The sequence below is a fragment of the Passer domesticus genome, chromosome 3, assembly GCF_036417665.1.
Source record: "Passer domesticus isolate bPasDom1 chromosome 3, bPasDom1.hap1, whole genome shotgun sequence".
Taxonomy (NCBI): Eukaryota; Metazoa; Chordata; class Aves; order Passeriformes; family Passeridae; genus Passer; species Passer domesticus.
The window spans coordinates 68,843,587-68,864,256 of record NC_087476.1 but is presented as its reverse complement, the minus strand read 5'-3'; the positions used below and the strand labels follow the sequence as shown (position 1 = coordinate 68,864,256).

Below are 20,670 nucleotides of genomic sequence, written 5' to 3'. Positions count from 1 at the left end.
AAGAGTATCCTTTCAGTGTTGATTTTGGATGAGGATGCTGCTTGAAAGATCATTCTTTTTTCTTTTTTTTTAAGAGTTTGAAAGTAGTTGAAGAAGTTATTCACTGGAGTGTTATACCTTAAAGATTTGGGGCACTTGAAGCTGTCATCCTCAATTTCTGGTAAGTAAAAGTTATCAAACATGTTCATCAAGAGCCTTCAAAGTGAGGATTATATCACTAGAAGGCTGAGGCAGAGGCAAGAAGAGGTTGTTTACTGGGTGAGGATTAAAATCTACATAGGAAGCGTTGCAATGGGCACCCAGGTCATGGTCTAAACATCACATAATATGTTTGACTTCACTGCTAAGCTATTAGTCAAATTCTTTATTTCTCAACATTTATATAATGTCAAGGGTAATGTGTTTGATTTGTTATTAAGCCTTTGATTTTCTATTGATTTGAGAGTAAAATTGCATTGCATTTACCTGAATATTATATCTGCATAAAAAGTTGAGAGTAGCTCAAATTTCATATAAAAGGAAACTAAAAAACTTGGTCAGGGAACAGCTCTGTGTTTGAAAAATACCAACAGAGCAGTAACAGCAAAAAATAATTTTTAAGCTGGATCAGTTCCCTCATGGGTCTCAGCATAGTGCCACAATTAGTGATTGCTGACATTGTGAGAAAGTCATTAAATAAAGGAAGGGAGATGAAGGAAAGGGGGAAAACTTTAAAATCCGCTTCAAATCATGGCTGAATGAAGAGAGGTCTTGGCTGAATGAATAGAAGTCTTCTTGCCCTACATAGCATATAGAGTGAAGGGTGTGTTTTTAACCAGAGGTGGATATAATTTCTGAAGGACCTTGTGACCCAAAGGGAGCATTGTACCCTCTTTGTTGCATTGGATTCCTGCCCCACCAAATGTCTACGAACATGGCTCAGGAAAATTCCTTGGGACTCTCAGTGAGATGAATGATGATAGCCTGAGTCTATGTTAGAATTACAGTGGAGATACCTTCTTAGGACTTTTCAAACTATATAGCAAAGCTGAAAGGATTTATTGCATCATTAACTTGGCTAGAGATATTCCCTGCTAAAAGCATATATTGCACATTGAGCAATTTTTCTTTCAGTACTATCAAAGCACTGCTGAAACTGTACCGGGGTGAGGATCTGAACCCCAAACTGAAATTTCTCTACTGTTATAATTTGCCATACATTACACTGTCATCTGTTGACCAAATGTATTCATGACACTTGAGAGATTTATTTAAACCATTTCTCCTAAGCCTGTCCTTTCATATAACATTCTATTAAAGCAAGCAGCAGCAGCTTGACAGCTAGTTGGCTTCGAGTCCTTGCTGGAGAGAGAATCACTCATGGTGACATCAGGGAGATTCCTAGCTATCATCTCTGAGATTTACTCATGTCATTAACAGAGGTGATGCATGGCCACTTGGGAGAAGCAGTTTGAAAAGGTGTGTGCACAGATGGGTAGGTGAAGGGATTAGAGGAGGACTGAAAATAGTTTCAAAGCTGATCTACATTTATTCTCTATATGATTTTGTGCTTGATGAAGTGATCCTCTATGAGGGGCTGATTAGAGCTCTGTGCTGCTTGAAATTCTACTTTTGATTTCTGTATTTTGTATTTTTAAACATCTAAAACTGTGCTGCTTGCAGTAATGATAACCATATCTTTTCTTCTTAGCAACCTGTCAAAGGCTAACTGACTTTGGGGCTTGGGTATAAAGTCCACATAAGGATAAGGTCATTCATTTAAATACCACTCCATTGGGTGAAAAGTATGATACAGAGAGAGTTCCAGCAAATCCCTGTGTCCACTGTGACTTTTTTTGAAGGCAGTCTGTATCCTGAAAATACAGTGAAAATATGGCTCTCATAGCCATACAACTGACTTCACATGATCACATGCATCACATCCATCAGTTTGCTTGAACAAAGCAGAAAAAACTCCATCTTATTTCTTTATTTCAAACAAGTCTTTTCCTTAGAATTTAGAATAATTTGGTGATTTTTTAATATGGCATTCATTATAGTAGCTATAATGAATATTAATACAAATAGCAGCAAGGGTTATATTTATATGCTTGCTGTAAATGTATATATTTTTACAGTGTAAGTTAAGGCATTTAAATGGCCTTCCAAATGCTAGATGTCCCTATTATTTAATTCCTGATTTGTTACAAATACAAAGTGCATTGAAAAAAATCCTTCATCAGCCATAAGAATGACTTATTTGAAATGTAAAAAGAACATAAAGTCTCAAATTTCAGGGTTTTTTAATAAACAGATTTTTCCTATTTAGAAATAGGCTTTTCAGCTACTGCATTTTCTCCTATTTTGAACAGACTTCATGCTGGAAAGCCTCATATCCTATTCCCTAAATACTTGCAATAATTCCAATGTTTATTGATCACAGCAGGGTTCCATAATTGGACTCACTTACTTGGGTTGCATAAAAAGACCAATAACAGCATATGCAAATTGAGAAAAAACCTCCCACAGAAGAAGATTGTGTCAAACTCCTGACCCCCCAAAGTTAGGATCTGCATATGCTCTGTAGCTCACACAGAGAAAACAGAGGATTGCATGGAGACAAAAGAAATACCATTGCTTGGTACTATAAAACAGAAACCGTCATCATATAATAATACTATTTAACTTTTTGTCTCCAGAGCTGAGAAATGGTTTTCTGAATAAGGTGAACATCAGCCACTGGAAGACTAACCTTGTGCTGAGATTAGATTAAATTTTCTCCTAAGTCTCTGTGTCGGTGACCATGTATATTTACAAAAAGACTGCTTTCTGTATGCTAGGTGTGAACAGTGAGGTGCCCCTGGGTAATTATTGTCTGATATTAGGTTTCTATCACATGAAAAATAACTTCACAACAGTATATTTATCATCATTAGCATGAAAATTCAATAATATTTTTTGTGTATTAGTGAAGGGGCTGCATATTTTCTGTAATAATCTGTGGCATTTTAATGGATTTTCTTAGATTCAGATGTGATTTTGTCTACCATGGTAAATTGCATGCTGATTCTTTTCTTTCTCTTTAAGGTTTCCTAAATTGAACATTCACTAATTTTTCTAAATTGGTTCTCCTAAGAGTAAACCTGATGAGCTCTTTCATTTGCATTGATATAATTACCATAGCAAGTTTGACATGTCCAGTTTGGACTTGATTGTACATTACTGAGAGAGCTGTATTCCTTTTCTGTCTCCTCCCATGGCTTGATGGGAGTGCCCTGCCACAGGAAAGACCTCAGATGTATCATGGTGATGTTTTCTTCCTGTCCAGAGACGAAAGACTTCAGGACTGCAGGATATTGACAAAGGAAGGCAGCAGCAGTCATGACCAGCACAAGGGTAAGTTGTCTTACTTTGCTTTCAGGGTTGCAAAATAAAAGAGGAAATTATTTGATAGACAGCTCTGCCTTTTTTTTTTCTTTCCTCTCCTTCTCTGTCTTCTCCAGGGAATCTGAGAACTGACGTTCCTGCCAATACAAAAATCAGACTCCAAGTAAGCCCTGTTCAGCTTGCCTCATGTTCAAAGATACTGGAGTGGTAGTACATGAGTGCCCTGCCAGTCCTCTCTGTGTCCTTTATGTCACAAAATGAATATGATGAAGAACAATTTTTTTTGGAGACTTGCTGTTAAGTCAGTGAAGTTAGAACACACTCTCTGCCAATATATTTAAAGCTTTATAAGAAAAACACAGTCCACATTGACCTTTTTTCCTGCTCAGCCTGCACATTTTCCTTACCTCAGCAAAGCTGAGAAATACCAATCTCACAAAATCCAAAGTGCTTCATGATAATTTATTGATTCCATCCAAACCTTCATATGAAATAATTTGGGAAGATGGGCCAACTGGCCCTGTCCCCTGCCTCATGTTTTATCCAGTCTTCCCTGGTTTCCAGGAGGTTCTCCCCTCCCTCACCTCACCAGGAAATTTTGGTTCTTCCTGGCCAGGTGAGCTGGTGTGAGGGTAGGAGGCAGCACCCTGGCCCCCACCTGAGCCCCTCTGCCCTGCCGACCCCCAGAATGTGTCCAGAGAGCAGCTGCAAATGTGGTCTGGATCAGCTGTTCCCTGGGCTGCTTAGCTTTCTGCTCTTTTTCTTCAGTGATCTGGATTAAAAAAAAAAGGAAAAATGTTGGCTCACAATGCTGGATGCCTTCTTGCTGGGCTCTGAAACAACACAATGCAGTGAAATTCTACAGTATTTTTGGCTGCTTTTTTCTTTTCAAATTCTGATGCAAGATGACATTGCTCTTTAAGATTGTGTGTTTCTTGAATAATTTTAGTTTTATTTCCAAATCAGCTGGGAATAGATCAAGAAAATTGCATTTAAATTCTTTCTAGATAAAGAAGAATGCATATTAAGCTATCTCCCCACTGCTTCAAGAAGATCAAAAGAAGTAATGAGCTATCTTAGCAGGAATAATTAGCTGTGGGAAAGTTAGTTGTGAGAATTGGAGATGATCTTTGTCTTTGATGTGTATCTTCTCCTTGAAACTGAGAAAGGATTTAGCAAATAACCTTTTATGGTTTTGCTTCACAAAGTTCAGAAAAGACTTTGAGATTGTGTTGAATTGAAAGAATTGCAATTTTTACTTTCATTAGGTGACAGTTTCTCAACTTATTCCTTCCTTCCTGGTGAAGGATTTAGAGGGTAAGCCCTATGAGAAGTGGCTGAGGGAGCTGGGGGTGTTTAGCCTGGAGAAGAGACCTTATTGCTGCCTACAACTCCCTGAAAGGAGGGTGTAGCCAAGTGAGGGTTGGCCTCTTCTTCCAAGCAACCAGTGATAGGATAAAAGACGTAGCCTCAAGTTATGGGAGAAGAGATTCAGACTGGACATTAGGATGGATTTCTTGATGGAAGAGGTTTTCAGGCATTAGAATAGGCTGCCAAGATGATTGTGGAGCCATTAAACAGGAGAAGGGTTTAACCCAAAATGCTAGGCAGCAATTTTCCATAATTTTGATATTTAAGTTCCACCATGAGACTCTCCCCTGAATTTGAGACCCCATCCAAAGAGACTGGCCAAACTCAGCAGGAATCAGGAGGGGAAGTATAAATTCCCACAAGCTGGGTGGGTGATCCTTGTCCTTCCACACAGCTGTAGGACCTGAGGAGTGCCACCATCTTTGGCTTCTCTGCAGCCAAGGGACTGGTAAAGGCAATCATCTGTTTCCAAAGGGCAGGCCTGTGGGGTGTACTGTAGTGGATTTTCTATACATCCCAATCTCTATGGTCATTTCTCTTAACACCCACTGAAAGGGCTCAGTAGACATTTTCCTAATGTTCAACTTTTGTATTCTTCTTTATGTTCACTTCCTACAATGCCCACTGTGATTAGAGAATATAACCCAACAGTGTAACAATCTGCACAATCACTGCTCTTATGCCAAATCCTGAAAAAAGGTAATTCTCAGAAGAAAAAAGAAATAAATGCTATACTGCCTTCTCTTCTATGTTCAGTTTCCTCATTAACATTGCTGCAGCTCTTGGGATAATTAATATATTGTCACTTTTGCACATCATTAATTTGGTAATTCACAGTAGGAGATGTATTCTATAATGGCTTAAAGTACAATTCATTAATTGAGGTCAACCCCTCCCTATAAGCACGGAGATGGCTCCATCACTATCTTAGCTAGCTGCCTAAATAGCAATATGTTGCTCATTTCTAAGCTTATCATAAAACATAAGTTATAGCAGGTAATAAATGTCTTCTGTTTATCTTACAGTCCATTGCAGAGTGTTTCCTAACAGAGAAGAGAAAGATCCCTGATCCTCATGTGCTTATGTGAAATTCAAAGCCCAGCCTGTGCCGTGCTTGGTATAATGCATCTGGAAAACCAGGCCCTTCACCAGAGAGGTGACTTAAAGTTATATGCTGAGTAAGGAGCTTGCTATGAACTGCCAGGGTCATCATGCAAATGGATGTGATAAATCTGATCCCTGCTCTGAAAGTGTTTTTTATCCCCTCAGGATGTGCATGGGGAGACCTAGGAGTCCAGTGATGTTGTGATAACTGTACATGCTACTCAGCAAGTTTCTTGAAGTTTTCAGTTGGAAATAAGTTAGCCACTGTAATGGGTGGTCTGCCCTTAGCACAGGAATAACAGTAGTTCAAGTACTCCCACCCTGAGAGGCTGGAACTTCTTTCTTAGAAGTACTCCAGCCTTTGGGCAATAAAGCAAGAGATGAGGCAATAGGGTACTTTCATGCTGTCTAGTTGAAGCTAGAACATAGTCTGTCCAAATTGCCAAATAATGATACTACTTGGAGAATGAACAAAATGGAGTCTGATTCTATGGGAAGTTACCAGCTTAGTTTCTGGAAATCTTGTGTTTTGGCCTCTGTTCTGAAGGGAAAAATCTATAAACTGCCTGAAATCCCAGAGTTAAAAAGAAAAATTAAATATGAATGAAAGAGGGGGAAAAACCCCAGCATGACACACTGATTCTTATAATCCACTCTACATGTAGGGAAATATTTAAAGAGTTCGCTCTTGCTGTTATAGAGCTCCTTGCTTTCCAAGGGTGAAATGATTATGCTTCATCAAAAAAAGCATACAGATGACTCAACCCTTTTCTTGGAAGGCTTTCATGTCTATGATATGTCTTTTCAGATACCATTGTCAGTAATGCTGTATAATTTGATGGTACTCTTGATGGGGAGTAGTGTTTTGTCTGTAATGAAGTGTATTATTCATTAGTATTTTATTCCTGATAGTTTGGTTCTGAGAACCAAGTTCCCACTGTGTATCATTTTCCTTTATTGCTGTTATTATCATGAGATAATCCAGTGTGATTCATGGATTAAATTTGACTTTATTGTTGTAGGTATTAGAGTGATAATTAACTGCAAAAGACATGAAGATCAAACTAATTTAAACTTTAATTAGTTGAACTACTGTTACCAGTTCTACTTGGCTGTTTTCAGAGCCCTAGTGACTATAACTGCAAAGAAAAACTAGCAATTAAAAATATTACAGAAGTATTGCAGTGATCAATAAATATTCCTCTTAAGTTTTATCTGTAATAGGCTCCGTGCCTTAGTGAAGCATGTGTTAGATTAATGATTAAATATTGAGTCTCCTGAGCATGAGACTCCACATCATTAATCTCTTCAATTATTTACAAGAACTTCTTATGAGGATGGGTATAAGTACAGGCTGACTGTGAGTGCACTTGCAGGGCTCCTCTGCATCCCAGGGCCTTATCTGACTGATCTGCAGCACAAAGGGGAGGACTTCAGGCTGATTTACAAAGATGTGGAACTGAGTCATTGCCACCCACTTTACATGTGCTTTGGGAGGTATGGGAGGTGGGTGGGGAAATCTGTTGATGCACAACTTCGTGACTACAAACTTTAGTCATACAGACCAAACTGCCGGACTGCTAGCTGAGAACCTTTTCTCTGTAGATTGGTCACTGTCATATTAACAAGAAATTATTCTTTTTATTTTGGTTTTGTTTTCACACATTCCAATTAAACACTATTCCAAAACATAACTGATTTGGAAATACCTCAGTATTTTCAGTGCAATTTTAAAGCCATTATCCACTATCTATTCATTTTATAACACCAGTTTTATCCCTGGGGTTCCTCTTTCCTGTATGTATTTGAAATGGATTCTGTAACTGATCTTTCTAAACATGTATCACACCAAAGATTTATGAGTTTTTTTTGGGTTTTTTTTTTTTTTTGCCTGACAATTACACAGAGATACTTTTCCATTTTCATTGCTTCCAATCTCTAAGGCTGAAGCTCACAGCAGTTCTGTCTGTATTTCTAATGCTTAGACATTCAGTTCTTACACAGTTTATGTCAGCCCTCAGGATTTGTTAATTCTTTCTGTACACACTGATGCATTTCTGGACTTCTAATACTGGTGCACTGCACTTTTGCAGCACCATTTTAAGCACTCTTTCTTAAAAGAAGAAATGGCTAAAATGGCTGTATGCCCTTCTTTTCACCTGTCTGGGAAAGAATGGAGGAGGTGAAGGGGATTTAGTTCACTGTTGAGTTTACTACATCTCAAATTTACCTACTTTATTATCTTTAACTCTGTAGTTGCTGATCCTGATTCCTTTCTGCCTCTTTTGACAATGTTGCATTTGTCATAAAGTAGAATTTTACACATTGTTGGCAGGAGTGGTTTGTTGATCAGAAGGTTTCACTAGTGCAATGGGATTGCAGTCACACTTTCACCTTTGAGCTGAGAATGATAAACATTCACACTAGTGAGAGGATACGGTGTGTGACAACTCACATGTCCTCTCATTGCAAATTTTTCCACAAGAAAGAGCATCTGTCACAGGCCAAATGCAGCCTGTACAAACATTTCAGTGGTCTGATGGCTGCTTCCTTTCCACCCTCTTTCCTCAGTGGCCCATGGCAGCATGACCTGATGCACGAGCCTTCCCCTGATCACACTGCAAATGAACCATTTGGAGATGAACTTCCAGCTCATTAGACAACTGCAGATCATGAAAGGCTGTCAGGAATTCCTGTTGGCTCTGGGACAAGCACACATCTGCTCAAAAATTGAAAATTTACAGTGCTATGTTCTTCTTGAATTCTTCTATGAGAGGATGTGAGGCATATCCTGGACAAAAGTTTCAACACCTCTGTGCTGCTACCTAAGAAATTTGAAGAAAGATGACTAAAAGGGAAAAATGCAGATCTCATCAGTCTTACTCTTTTAAGTTTGTTAAATTAAAAGAGGAAACATCCATCTTATGTGGGATTATAACAGTCTGGGTTTTCTCATCTATGGATTGCTATTAGGACGAGTAAGATTTACAGCAAATATTTTCTAATAATCTTTCTTTAATGGCTGGATTTGTAATGGAAGATCTGCAATGGCAGCAGGCTAACAAACAAGGCAAATATTGATTGGAAATGTCAAAAGGCAGAAGAATAAAGCAGGGGTAGGTGTCAAGTTCTGCTGGGGATGCTATGACAAGTCCAAAGCCGTCGTGGTTGGATCAATGCTATCCAAATGAAAATACAACACTATGGACAATACTCCTCATCCTATCACAACAGGCCCTGCTGAAAAGCCTGTCCCCATTTTCCATAGCTCTTTTTAAGTACTGAAAAGCCTCAATAAAGCCTCCCTGGAGCCTCTTCTTCTCCTGGCTGAACAACCCCAACTCTTTCAGACTTCAATCACTGGAGAGGTGTTCTGTCCAGCTGTTAATTTTTGTGCCTCTCCTCTGGGCCTGCTCCAACAGGTACTGTGCCTTCCCTCTGCTGTGGATCCCACAGCTGGACACAGTTCTCCAGGTAGGGAGTATCTGTGAAAAGAGCAAAGACTGTCACTTAGAGGCATGACCATGATATGCAGGTTAGGGCTTTCAAACACAGTGACAAAGCAGTTTTTTCTAGCTGAGACTGAGACTGAGACTTTTTAATTTTGGTCCTCTCTGGGCACTTGGGAAACCATTGCTCAGGACTCGGAGGGAGAGATTCACAGCAGCTGTACAACACACAGACAATGCAGACAACACAGGTTGCATTTGTGGTTTATTGTCCCTGCAATCCTGGAGCTCCAGATTCAGATTCTCTGAGAGTGAAATATTGCACAACAAAGGAAAACAATGTTTTTAACAAAAAAAATCATGTGAAATCATCATTAGGCCTTTTACGGGTCCTAATCAACAGAGAGATATTCTCATCTCTGCTGACACAAACTGAACGATTTTCACTGTGCAAATGAAATCAGAATCCAGAAGAGCATTTCTGTGGGAGATCTTGAGAGTTCATTACTTTGGGATATGAATTATTTTTCCCTTTTATGGAACAAATTGCCAAGGCCTCTTCGTGCAATTTATCTGCCTATAGTGAGTCCACAGGAATTGCCTGTCCTCCCCTTATGGGCTTTAGTGTTTGTATAGGTGCCTACATGGCCAGCAATTCTCTTCCAAAATGTACTGCTGGGGAGACAGCCCAGTAATTTTTTAGCAATACAGGTTAATTGTCAGACATAACATGTCAAAAGATGTTTCATCCTCTTTGATTACTTAATATCTTTGTTCTTTAAATTTCATTCTATCTTGTTATTCCACCTTTTGAGTAGGGAAGTGGAGGAATTCATGCACAGAAGCACAGATGGCACCTATCAAGATTGGTGCAAACTGCAAAATCTGCAGTTAAAAGCCAGTTCTTGTTGTTCCTTGCAGCCACTATTAGAGATGACTGCTGGTACACCACTTAGTTTTCTCTTGGGAAAGGTGCATCTGCAGTGCCTCCCACAGGATTTAATAATGAAGACTTGAGGCTCTGAGAACTTCACATACCTTATAGATGGGCACTGCTAGCAAAAGCACTCAGTCTGTGATAGTACTGAGGTAGTTTATTTACTGTAAAATGGCAAAAGTGCCACCACAAATCAAAACTTCTGGAAGACCCAACAGTAATCATGTAGTCTTCTCCTCTGTATCTTTCTGTGGGCCTACTCCTGGGGCACTTGATACTTGAACATTTTTATTGTGTGGAGTATGGATTAGTTGCCAACAATTCTCAAACAAAATAACTGTAAACAGAGATTAGTTTTGTGCTGGCATTTTTCAGAGTGCATCATATTTTGATAGCAGCTATTAGTGTTCTGCACAAGGGATGTAATAAATTGATTCTTCATAGATCCATTAAATAATTCCCACTGGATTGCCACTCCTTTGTAACATGAATTATATAAATGTTTAATGTTATTCAGTTATTGTTCACTACCACTCCGGGGAATAAGTGGACTCCTTATTCCCAGTGTGCTCAGGTGTTGGACGAGTTCTATCTGCGCTTGGCCCAGCAAAGCAATATCAGTTTAGAGTTGCTATATCTCCTACCTGCTTAAGGCCTTTAAAAATTAAAGTTTTTGTAGGAAAGTGATTAAATTATTACTAAGAAGTAGCCACCAGATTGAAAGAGGGCTAATCAGGTACTACTATCCTGCTGTCACCACTGTAGATCAGAAAGATTCTTTACCAGCAAAGTAGGAAAGGATTGAAGTTTGACAATTATTTTCTGTCATAAGGCAAGATAACAGTGGTGATGTAAGAAGAAACTGAAACTGATTTGATGTTAGGGAATTCCAAATAATTTTTCACAATCATTTAGCAACAAACTTCGAAAATTTTCAGTCATTCTCCATAAACATTTCAGTTTGAATCAAAAATGCATTTCAGACATAATTCTACGTTTCCCCCATTTGTGGTATTTTGTCTCATATCAAAGAATGGTTTCACAGTCTGAAAGTTAGATTTCTTTTAATTAAACTAAATTAGAAGCGTCCCAATTATGAGTTTCAGCCAGTAGAGACAGATTAAAACTAATCACAAGTAATTCCCTTGCCTCAGAAATGTGTGAAACAGGATCTTAGGGATTTGACACTGACTTCTTTCTGCCGTTAGATCTTCTCTTAGTGGGCTGTGAGACTTGTTGATGTTAACATGATTTGTCATCTTAGTGCTTGCTAAGCTTCGTTTGGTTTCTCCTTTCTTTCAAATCTGCCAATATCTAAAAACTTTCAGGCAAGTTACACATGGTTTTTTCCAGTCTTCTGCTTTCCAGACAGATACCAGCTCTATCCATTTTTCTCACTGGAAGCAAGGACCTATGAAAATACCAGACATAAAAACACACAAGGGGGTGATTTTAAAGTTAAATCAGCTCATTCCACCTGTCTGTCTCCCTGTCACTGAAAAATGTCTAATTGAACACAGGCACTTAGCTGAGCAGCAATGACCTCCAGACCTCCTCAGCACTGGCTGTGCGTGGTGAGGCTTACAAAATCCAGGCACTACCACCCACCCCACTGGTGACATGCACCACGGCTATACATGACAGTGCTTACTCCTCGGTGGAGTTCTTGATTCAGAATTAGTATTTCCTAGTTTTCACAGCTGGTCGCCTCCTTGGAACCTCCTTGAAATCTGATGGGATCTTATACCCTTTCTATGGCTTACAGAAATCCCTTAGAACTGGGAAGGAAATACCAGGGGTGGATTTTGGTACGAAAATGCTGAGCTTGTATGACATCCAGCTGTCATTTGAGTGCTTAATAAAGGTGGTAGAAGAATAACTGCCAAAAAAGCAGCCAATTAGTTAACAGTGGAATAATAAGCGTAAAAGCTTTCCTCCAAAAGGCTAAATGCTGTTTTGAATAGCTATTGACAAAAGGAATCTTTACTATTTTGTTGAGCTTTTTTCCTTCTCTCAGTTAAGTGGTCCCATATTGTGAATGAGTGATGTAGGATTGCCATCAATGGTATCAGCAAAAGTAATTTCAACATGAACTTATAAAAGTATGACTTGACAAAGTTCCATGGTGAGGTTCTGCAATTTACTACATGGGTGAAACACACAAAGGAAAATTCAGTAATAACTGATTCAGAGTGAATTACGCAGAGTCTGAAGATGCAAAAAGGAAGGCTCACCCTCCTGTTGAGTCATAAGGCTGAGAGTAGACCCCCTTACTTTCTCAACTCTTGATGGAGCTTAGGTCAAGCTAGGTCTAATCTTAGTCTCAGACTTGAAAAATGGTTTATATCTAATGGAAGAAATGTGTGAATTTCATTAGTGTTGATTTAACATGTTATCAGCAACATACCAAGGATCTATTGTAAATAATGGGTCTCTGCCTTGGGGAAGGAAGGATCTCAGCCTCAGATAAGCAATGTCAAAACTGGAGAAGTGTCCCAGCAGTGAGGGAGACCACAGCCATGCATCCACACTACTGTGCAGAGAGAGCTCAAAGAAGGCTCTCTTATTGGCAGCTGTCATATTTTTGGGATAAAGTGCTTGGCTAATAAATTGCATGGGAAGGGTATGCATTAGATTCTGTTTACTGACAATATTATTTGTGAGTCTTAGAAAAAGAATCTGCTTTTCACGTGCTGGTCACATAGTGTTCCAAGCTTATATGCACTGATGTTCATTGGGTCAATTTGTGGGATTTCTGGAGGAGTTCTTGGGCCTGACTATGCCTCAGGCCTTTGCCTCCTTTGGAGTCTGTACCAAACTATGACTATTTTGATTAAGGGGATCAAGCACATCCACTAAACCCAGTTGTTTAAATCATATTACTGCTGTTCACATATTCTCTCAGAATCTGTCCTACTGTTTTTCATGATAAATGTAAAATAGAGTCAACTATTCCCCCTCCTACTTTTTAGCTCCTTCAAGCATGATGGATTTGAATATTCAAATCAGCCCAGAAGTTCTCAGTAGTGCCTCCTTCTTCCTTGACAGGCTGAATGAGGAAAAAACCCATGTACAGAAACTTGGCTGGCAGGTAATGCTGAAGCTGATCTAAAAGTTCTACTAATAAGGCTCAAGAGAGGGAGAGGCAGGGAACCAGGAGGTTTGGATTAAAGCAGGCATATGATACACAGACACCTCTGTGTATGCGGGGGAAGATTCTCAGCTGCTCAGCCCACACCACAGAGCTCAGCATTCAGCAGCTCCTTATATAATGTTTAAAATTAGATTTTCAAGGATGCAGGCAGTGGCACTGAGTGAAGGTGTCACTTTCCTAATAAAGAAACACTAACTTGCATTTGGTGAGCTGGGGTTCATTTAATCAAGTTTTTAGGGTAGGCAAATGGGAAGAAAACTAGATGTAATGTTTCAAATTTGAAGTTAATGAGGTTTCAAGTGTTTGATTTGAAATGAAGATTTTACCTTTGAGAATTAATTTAATTGTTTTTAAAGGTTAAAACAAACCCAAAAGGCTTGGGTTTTTTACAGGTAGCTGAAAAATATTAAAATTCTCATTGATGAAAAACATATTTAGGCTCACAATGCTCTTTGATATCCAGAACTGTGCTCTTTGGAAAGCCTGATAAGAGCAAGCAACTTGTCCTTGACTGACTATTTCAGGATATTTTTCTGTCTTTCATAGACAGACATAGAGAAACCTTTTTATAAACTAAAAATACCAACCAAAAAACCAAAGCAACAACATGGTAAGACAAATAGAATTGTATTGCAAAGAAAGCCTGGAATGCAGAGTGACCTTAAGCAGAATGACGCTGTCCAGCAGGATTTGTGCCCATTGAGAGATAAGGATATAGCAGTGATGGATATTAAATGTGGGTCTATATTCCAAAAAGAGAGTGAATTTTATGGTTATCCCTGTTGTACTTAGAGTTGAAACCTTTATTTTCCTTACCTGTACATCGTGGAGCTAGGAAATCTTGGCTGGGTGTCTGCTGATTCCTGACAGAGACATAGGTTCTTTTAAACCTGTGTACCTGGGAACAATCTTGTACCAGATTCTGCAATCTCTGAAATAACCACCAGTATGTTTCTATGTTGGTGTGCATTATGTTCACGTTTTATAATACCCAAGGTTTACTTGTGTTAAGGAAACCAGAAGCAGTTAATTAATTTGCCTGTTTTGTTACACAACACAAATATTGAGTGAATGCCAGAATTGCAAGGTAATGATCATAACTGACATTTTTGAATGTGGCATTTGTATTTCCATATTTTTGAAACTTTGTGTCTGGGTGAAACTCTCTTTTATTTAAACTTTTGATCTTATTTATAGATAATCTGTCATTAATGAGCCTCTGCTCAGAAAATTAATTCAAGCTAGACCAGAGATGGCAATCTGGAAATCCTTACAGTGTTTGGGTTAATTAATGCATCATTTAATTTGTTCACATGTTAATAAGCTCTTGAGGATCAATAAATTCTCATTCAGTATAAATAAATTGGATTGGGGAAGCAGTTAATGCTGTAAAAACCACGGTGCCCATATGGGCTGGTTTGTGTACATATTTCACTAGCTAATCACCAGTCAATTTGAAATGAAATGTGCTGCAGGGTCTGAATTAGTTTATTTTCTTTCCACTGGCTGAGAAACAGAATGATCTGGTGTGAAAGACTTGGGATACTGCCTAGCAAAAAAGTCTCAGTCTGATTTACCACAGAACCTTTTAGTTTGACCTTAAAATGTAGACAACTGATCAGGTAATTTTCACCTTTCAATCTTCACATCATGTAAATGTCTTTCATTTAAGCTTCTGAAATTTACACAGTGGTTTGGGTTGAGACTATTTAATCCTCATCATGGATGCCCTGTGCACATTTTCTTTCTTGTCAAGATTTTTAAGACATGTACATTGGTAATGAAGACTGGTGGAACACAGAAGACATTTTCATAAGGTGTTACAAATCCTTGAGGACAAATGTCTCCTGTGAATTTAATTTTTCTCTTAAAAAATACTCACTTATTACTTAAATGCACTTGAAAGCTGCTGTAATGATAATTTTTTGGAGCAAGGGGTTATCAAACAACATCCTGTGTTTGTGACATCTCTCACATCAGCAGAATTCCCACCTGTAAGAAAAGTCTCAGAAATCTCATCACAAGATAAATATAATATAGGATTGTTTGTATTGTAATTATCCTAGAAAGAGGAAGGAAAATGAATCCTAAAATTATAAAAAGAATGACAAAACCTAAATGCAATCAACCCACTTTCCCAGATTTTTTAAATATTTTAAGATGTGCAGGTGTGGATGATGAAATTAATGTCATGGAAAATCATCTGAAGTCACACACGTGAGTCAGCTGTAAAGATGGTTACCTGTCTTTGTAAATCTTAATAGTACCCAGTGAGCACTTATCTTCCTTTTCATAACTTTATTTGCATTCCTTTCTTTCTATGTACTTTACACAGCTCCCTTACTCTAGTCTTTTTGCTCTAAAAATGCTGATGCTTCTATGGAATTTCTCTTCAAAAGCCTATGTACAATGACATTGACACCAAATAACCAGTGTACCTATAATTAGTGGTTTTTTTATTTTATACTGTTTGACTGCTAACATCTCTGGTGTTAGGATTGGAAGACTCTAGATGGATGCATTGCACAGTGATCTTTGATTCATTAAGTCCTGGAAACAAATCTAAGGTCAGATGCCGCAATGGGCACCTTGGCTTCTGCAGTTCTTTGTACTTGTAAATTGCATGAAAATCAATTACCCTTCAAAACATTAAGAAGTGTTAATGATATTGACAGCTTATGAAGCTGATGTAAATGGCTGCAGCTAAGCAGAAGAGATTAGAGATCCATGGAAGTATGCTCTTTTGCTAGGAAGAATCTGAGGCACTGGGGTTTTGCCCCCTGTGTTGCATTAGTATGTGTTCCCTCTCTTACAGGGGTGTCTTTGATCTTCACAATGGAATTGTTATTTTTTCAAGATTTGCACTCTTTAAAATTCAAGCAGATAAACCTCAAGCTCATAACTGGGGGTCACAGTCAAACAGGCATCACAGACTGAACATTTTGCCCTTATGTTCAAACAAAAGTGCCTTCAGTCAATTTTATACCATTACACTTAATAATTAAATTTGTACCAGTCTAATGGATATCTTAAAACATTAAACATAGCTGCAAATCATGGCATTAGAATAAAAACCCCAATATGCTGCTAAATGGTTATTTTATTCCACTGTAGTGTGACAAGGACAGAGGAATTGTCCTCTACTGATTTCACTGCCAGGCAGACAGGATAATTTTTTCCTCTCCTATTCACCTTTGCTGCTTGCCATCCCCAGAATTTCCACATCTGTGCTTGAGTCCCTGTTTTTGGAACTGGAAGGTGATCAGGGTGGTCAGTGGGAGCTGTGAAGACCCCTTTAGGGTGCAGGATCTGATGCAGCTGCAGCAAAGGATGAGGAGGATCCCTCATTGTGAGGGAGCAGAAGTGCAGGTATGGGTGGCAGACACCTGCAAGGTCTCTGTGGGGTGCATGGGGCATGTAGCCCTTAGCCAAGCCTGCTGAGCTGCTGGCAGGTAAAATCATCAGGTGTGATGTGCTACACAGCTGGCAGGTGCCACGATTCCTCTTTGTGGTTGCACATTTTGGAAACTGGAAGGTGCAACAAGGCCAAATGTTAAGGGTATCTAGGAGGGAGTTTCTGAGCTTTGATTTTGAGTCAATCTGGTTTTTCTTTTTTAATGCCACATTGTCTGGCTTAAGCTCAAGCCAATAGGACAAATCCTGGTTGTCACAGTTTGAATGATGGGTTATTGTGACCTTTGCTGGAAGAGGAGACCTTGAGGTTTTCCTTTGCCGTAAGTGGATTTGTATTTTAAAGCTTCCCTGTTGAAAGGTTCTTTTTTAAATAAAGATTATTGTTAAAGAAGAGTGCAACTGCATTCTGTCTGCTATTTTACTAACTGATTTCTATGGGAATCTTTCCTTGCTAATCTCTCTTGCAAATTACAGAGAGAGGAAGAAGAAAGCTTGTATTGATCTAAAGTGTTGGTCAATGAGTTTGTGTAAGGAGTCAGGTCAGGTAGCAGATAAACTAACACTGACCTTTGTAATCAATTGCTCCTTGATTACTCCCAGGAGATATATATTTTGATATGAAAAAGGGATTTGTCTTCAATTCAATTATGGTATGCAAACATAGTTCAGGATTTATCTAAAGGAGATTGAAAAGGTGATGGTTTATGTTCACTGCAGAAAAAGTTGATTTTATTTGAAATTTATTACTGCCTATCAGTGAAAACACTTTCCAATAAACTGTAATGTTAAGAGCTTTGTGCTTTTTTATGCCAGCACACTGCCTATCAATAAAAATAATAATTTCAACAATTAGTTAAGTGATTCAGCCTAGCCATACTCTCTCTGCTTGGTGTGGATAACCAGAAGCTCAAAAATGATGACTTTAAGTACCTGGAGTGAAGGCTTAAGCTGTGAAATTTAGGGCTGGCTGAGTCACACTATTCAACTGCATTTCTTTGAACCGCTTGATTTGTAAATTATTTTAGTTTGAGATTTCTGCAACACCATACTGGAATTAGCTGGAAATAAGTTTCTGGTTCCAGCTGATCACTGTGTTGAAAATGGTCGTTTAATGCAATCCTACTTTACAGACCCCAACAGGTTACCTAAGCCAACAGATGTAAAAAAATGAATTTCAGTTAATGTCTGTTTCAGTTGGAAAAACCTCTTGTGCCTGCTTTTGCATTCAAAGAAGAAAAAGAATTCTTATATATAAGGCTAAGAATTTATATAACTTGAACATAAACATTCTAATGAAATAACTATTGTTAATGCAGATCTAAGCAGAAAAAAAAATAAAAGAATGTTACTGCACAGAAAAGGTCTCAACAATAAAAAGTAAGTGAAAATACTTATGCATATTTTGTGGTATTTAACCCTTTCCCACATGTTGTGTTCCCCATGGCACTGACCTTTGTGTTCTAAAGTTGATGGTGGGGTCTCTTTGAAGGAGTACAGTGGGAAATCATCATCCTGAGCCCTTTGCCAAGAGGAAGATGGTGTTAAAGTAAATACTTTTCTCATCTTCATTCTAGGGTCTGCTCCAGGTAATTTTTATATTTTTTCTGACAGGTTTTTGCATCCTATTTTTTCTTCATTACTCTGAAAGTCCAGGTCACTCAGTACACTACATGGTGAGTTTGGTAGGTGCTACAATCATGCAAAGAATGACTTTTACAGCTAAGCCAAGCAGCAATGAAGCCACAGGCAGACCTTGGTAGGTGCAAAGTGGGACAAGCAGAAAACCTGAGGGATGAGCCCCAGCAAACTCTGGGAACAGCCTGAGGCATGAGCTGCGTTACATGGTTTAGTGGCATAGTGGCAGGTTGTGACAATAAGGACATGACTTAGTATTTGACTTGACAGTGCTGGTTAATGGTTGGACTTGATGATCTTGGAGGTGTTTTAACCTTAGCAATTTTGTGATTCTATGATTACTGGGCTGAAGGGCTTTTGTGCCTCTTGCAGGAGATGGATTAGCTAGAAAAGACAATAACACCTACAATTATGAGGGTAGTCAATGACTGATCCAGAATGAATATCTTAGATTGGACTATATCTTTCTGTTTTCAACTGTGAAATAGAAGTTTTTTTCTTGAATAATTCTGCCTTTGATGATGTCAATGTTTTGTGTAAATAGTAGCGTATTTTGTCCTCAAAGAATGTGGCACACTGGCATCAACAGAATGATACATCTTCCTTTTGTAAATTGTTGCAAATATAGGGAATTCCATAGAGACATCTCGCACAATATTTCTGCTATAGCACACAAATTTAGCTATTAGCCATAAAATTTTCAAATTGGTAAATCCACTTATTATCAAAAAATAATTCACCAAATATTAAAAATTAAGCCAAAGTGCTGTACAGAAGAATGAATTTAAGAGTTTAGGGGTCTGTGAGAATAATATAGGTAATTTAAACCACCACTGGAATGGTTCTACCATTCCACTTGCAATGGTAGAACATTCTATTTTAAACTCATCTGATTTTCACAGGATTCACAGAAAGAAATGCACTTATGCTGGTATACCCAAGGTGATCGTGACAGGGAAGTAACCCCTGGATTATTCCACACGATTCTGTAGAATAATTCCCACTGAAGCATTTAGGAGCAGCCCTTGGACTAGACCAGCTGCCCTCTGGAGCAGGTCATTTGAACTGAAAGCTATGGAAAATTGTTGAAGGGTAGGCTGATATATTGCTTAGGTTTTACTGGTACTTTGTGAGCTCTAGCAATATTCTCTTTAGTTCCTTTGTTTTTCTTTTGTGCTGTACTTTTGTCCATTCCCCTTAAAGAAGCTGGCACGTGTCCTGTTCTCTCTGTTGATAAACATATGCACGTATCACAAAATTCCTTACCATTCTTGTTTAATGAAGTTTGGTAATTTTGTAGTTTCTTTACACATTTCATCACAGATGGTTGGTTTTCAAGGGATATCAGAAAGAGGAATTTTTGACATGGGCCAGATGTGCCAAGTAACAGTGATACTGCAAATATAAAACATATGCTAGCAGGAAATTTTCTGTTATATGTGCACCTGGTAGCTGTTAAATTCCAGACAATCCTTGGGGCAAAAGGCAAGTGTCCCTTACTTCCTAAAAGACCTCAAATTAAAAAAAAATACAAGCACTGTTTTTGACATTGTTGCAAAGGTAAGTGATGCTATTTTGGAACCAAACCCTGTTTGGTTTCTATCGCCCAAATAGCCTTCTTTATTTAAAAAAAAAAACAATTAGAATTTCCTGCATGAACATCTGGAAATACAATTTCTATTACTGTATGCTTCTATGCTTCTCTAAACAAACGAAGTAGTGTTTGGTAAAGGATGCTGCTAATTTGGCTTCTTTTAAAATTTCTGATAGATAGAATGTCTTTTTTTTTCATGCTGGAAGCTCTCATGTCCAATTTCTTCTTTGACCCTTTTCCTTAGTTTTTGATGACGTGTCCTTCTTTTTTTTATTTTTCTCCATATTCCACATGCTTCCTGAAGGAAAGGGAAGAGGGTGTTAGGGACCTAGAATAATTTGTCATGCTAGGCACTGAGGTCAAATGCCACAGACTTGGAAAAGGCAATAGAGAGTTTGCTTGAGGAATGAGACTTTTTAGATATATGATAAGCATTTCTTTACTAAGAAAAGAACTGCTCATGCAAGACTGCCTCTGTTGCTTACAGCATCACTTGAGAAGTTGTACAATACCGGATACTTATAGCATAGATGTTTTTAACCACATGGGTTAATTGTGGCTGTAGTGGTTGGGATTGCCAGTGAAAAAAGACCAGGTGGTAATGCTATTCAAAACTTTCATCAGCATGAAAGGGATGAAAAGGATC

The 20,670-nt window shown here is 38.4% G+C and overlaps 1 long non-coding RNA gene across 1 annotated transcript; it reads left to right on the top strand.

Annotated features, from left to right (window-relative positions):
* The first annotated feature begins 3,336 nt into the window (after positions 1 to 3,336).
* Positions 3,337 to 6,401, top strand: LOC135298139 (uncharacterized). The gene is made up of 3 exons (XR_010360128.1): positions 3,337 to 3,375; positions 3,483 to 3,529; positions 5,763 to 6,401. It is a non-coding gene; the product is annotated as an uncharacterized LOC135298139 (long non-coding RNA).
* Positions 6,402 to 20,670: the final 14,269 nt, after the last annotated feature.